The following is a 3,005-nucleotide window of genomic DNA, read 5'->3' as shown; positions in this document are numbered from 1 at the left end:
TTCTTTTAGTATATTGCTCTATTTTTTTTTCCTAGAAGAGCTCCATCTTGATGAGAGAAAAGGACAGTGTATGTGCCTAAAGTCATTTTCAGGATTTTGAGGAACTAAAAAAAGTGCATAAAATTAAAATGCAAATTACTTATAAAGAAAATAATAATGTAAAATTGTATATTATACATACAATAATGTTTAAAATAACATTGTATGAGAAGTAACTGTTGTTGTAGGCTCCCAACAAAATGGGAACATTCCTCAACCGCCCGCAGGCCACTGAGTCTCCCTTTTACCTCCAGCACCTTAGCAGTTTCTCGAAGAATATAGAGACTGAAAAGTTGGAAGATGCTGGATATTGAAAGTTGAATATTCAAGATAGAATTCCAAGCTAAGGTGAATTGGGGTCTTGCAGATCTGCCTATGTTTCTGAAACTAGATGCAACTTGAGACTTTTCTCTTTGTCTTTACTTAGGGTAGGTAAATTTAGCCCAGTATGAGCAAGGACAACTAACTAAGCAAGTGACAAGCCAAAATATAAGTAAGAAAATTAAGCGTATGTTGTAACAGTTGTATGTGGGATGGGGGTGGGGGGGGACGTGCATAAATCCCAGCCACCTTCCTGTCCACCTCAGCTCAGTGCTACGTTCACAAGAAACACCACTCCAACAACCCAAACTAACTGAAAAGCTATTTAAATTTTTCGTGTCATATCAACAAAACGTAAAGAAGGAATAGCATTTGTAGCACACAGCCAAGTTCCTCTTCACTTATCTTTCTCCCCAAAGCTCCATTTCCTTACAGCCCAAAACTTGCCCCTCTTTTTCCCGGTGTCTCTCTCCCAGCATCCCTCGACTTTGTCTCCAACTCAGCCTGACCTGGCGTTTGTCCTCTTTCCCCTCCTAGATCCATTCTTTTTTCTGCCCTTGTCATTGTGAAGCAGTCAAGTTCTTTTTGGTTCAGTGCCTCGCCCATTGCCCCGATCTGCACATTAAGGCCCAAGAACTATCAGGCAAAGGCAGACCTCTTAGCAGGCAGGATTTTTATTGTATTTTGTTTTATTTTTCTCTCACACATGCAGAAACAAAATTCCCAGGCTGTCCCCAAAGCTCTGCTTACCCGGGACTTGAATTTTCCTCCCCCAGTGAACGTGTCACCATGTTCTACTTTGCCAGTCTAATCTCCCCACCCCCACCAATTCAGTGACAGAACTAATAAACAACGAAGAGGTCAAGAGCAGGGAGACAAAGAGAGACCTGGGTAGTCCAGGACCTGGGAAAGGAACTCTGTGAGTAATGGGGGGTTGGGTCTGTTGGCCAAATTATGGTCACGAAAAGTGCCGTCTCTTCTACTTGGCCTGGTTCCTCTGAAGCTGAAGTTTCCCCAAAAGTATTATTAAGGCCTCAAGAAAGAGGAACAAGGCGGCATTAAGCTGTCTTTCTGCTTCCTAATAAAGCTGGAGGTTTTTCAAGGGCCGAGGTGCAGGGAGATAGAGGAGGAGGGTCCTCCCTGCCTTGCGCGTCCGGCCTTTGCCCTCTGCCACCCGCTCAGTCTCTAAAGCCCCCTCCAGCAGAGTGAGGAGCCTGTTTTTAAAGACCAGGCCTACTCTGAATGCATAATGACTCCGCTTTTTCTCCACCCGGTGCCAATCAGTGACTCATCAACCATTTTCTAAATGACTATGTTTTCATTCCCCAGTTTCCTTCGTGCTGCGGTATTAGAGAAGATTAAGTGCAGCCCCTAGCTGCCTCCCTCTGCTTTTCTACGTCTTGTTCCAAAGATGGTAATGCCCCCCAAATAGAAGCATTTCAATACACACACACACACACACACACACACACACACACACACACACACACACTGCTGTGCTAGCGAAAGCTCTGTCCATCTTCCAGGAGGACATTGGGTGAAAAGAGAAGGAAGTGGAGTCTTGGACTATGAAAAATTAGATATCTCAACTGGACCCCATTCCCTGCCCCCACACGTCACCCCCGATTTCCAGGCCGAGGCCCTTTATCACAGACCCCGACTACACGTTGTACAGCCCCCTTCTAGTCCACGCTCTTCTCTGCCCGATATTTGTTTTCCTTTATGAGCCCTTCTGCTCTGTCCCTCCACCCTGGCACCTTTTCTTGCCCCGACAGTACCCTATGTAGTTCCCTGTGGTCCTCCCAGCAGCCCCGGGGGAACTTGACTTCTTTGCCAGGCTTTTCTCTTCCTACTCCTACCCCTGGGTGTGGCTCTTTTCAAAATGAGGCTTGTCTTTTGCCCCGTGAGCGGAGAGAGGGTTTGATGGTGAATATAAACCCATCATCATTTCTGAGATAAAGTCAGCCTATCCTGCTGCTGATGGGCCTGTGGTCTTATCTTTACACACACACACACACACACACACACACACACACACACAAACACACACACACACATATCCTATTGGTTCTTTTTCTCTAGAGAATGCTGGTAAGGCACCCAGACTGTGGTCTTGAAATACCATTTCCCACTAAAAAACCCAATGCTCTTGGGAGAAATGGCTGATTCTAAATCCTCAGTAAGGTAGGTGCACAATGAGTTTCATGCATCTCATCATAGAAACCATCACTGATTTCCCCACTATCTGAAAGTAGAGTGTTTTACGAAAACTTACATAAGCAAAAAATGGCGTAAAGCAAAGAAGCGACTACCTTAGGACACATCTTGCTAAGGGACGCACAAAATAAATCGAGATACAGCACAGGTGCTCACAGACACAGGTGAAAGCTCTGGCGGCTGGATGCTGAGATGCTGAGCGCGGTTCCCGGGAAGGAGCTTGGCGGGGCCACTCTCGCTGCTCAGGATGGGCGCTGCCTCTGTAACGGCTGCTTGCAAAACAAACGCTGAGTGCTATTTCCGATTGTCACCTTTTTTCGTAAAAGTGAGAATCCTCTTCGGATTTCTTTCGGTTAGGGAAAACAGGTATTGATGTAGGTCTTTTGTAAAAGCAAAGTGCCATAAGGCGAACTTGCCAAAGCGGGAGG

The sequence above is a fragment of the Neophocaena asiaeorientalis genome, unplaced genomic scaffold (genome assembly GCF_003031525.2).
Source record: "Neophocaena asiaeorientalis asiaeorientalis breed wild unplaced genomic scaffold, Neophocaena_asiaeorientalis_V1.1 scaffold657, whole genome shotgun sequence".
NCBI classification, from domain to species: Eukaryota; Metazoa; Chordata; class Mammalia; order Artiodactyla; family Phocoenidae; genus Neophocaena; species Neophocaena asiaeorientalis.
The sequence above is the reverse complement of the archived record's forward strand: the minus strand, read 5'-3'. Positions refer to the sequence as shown.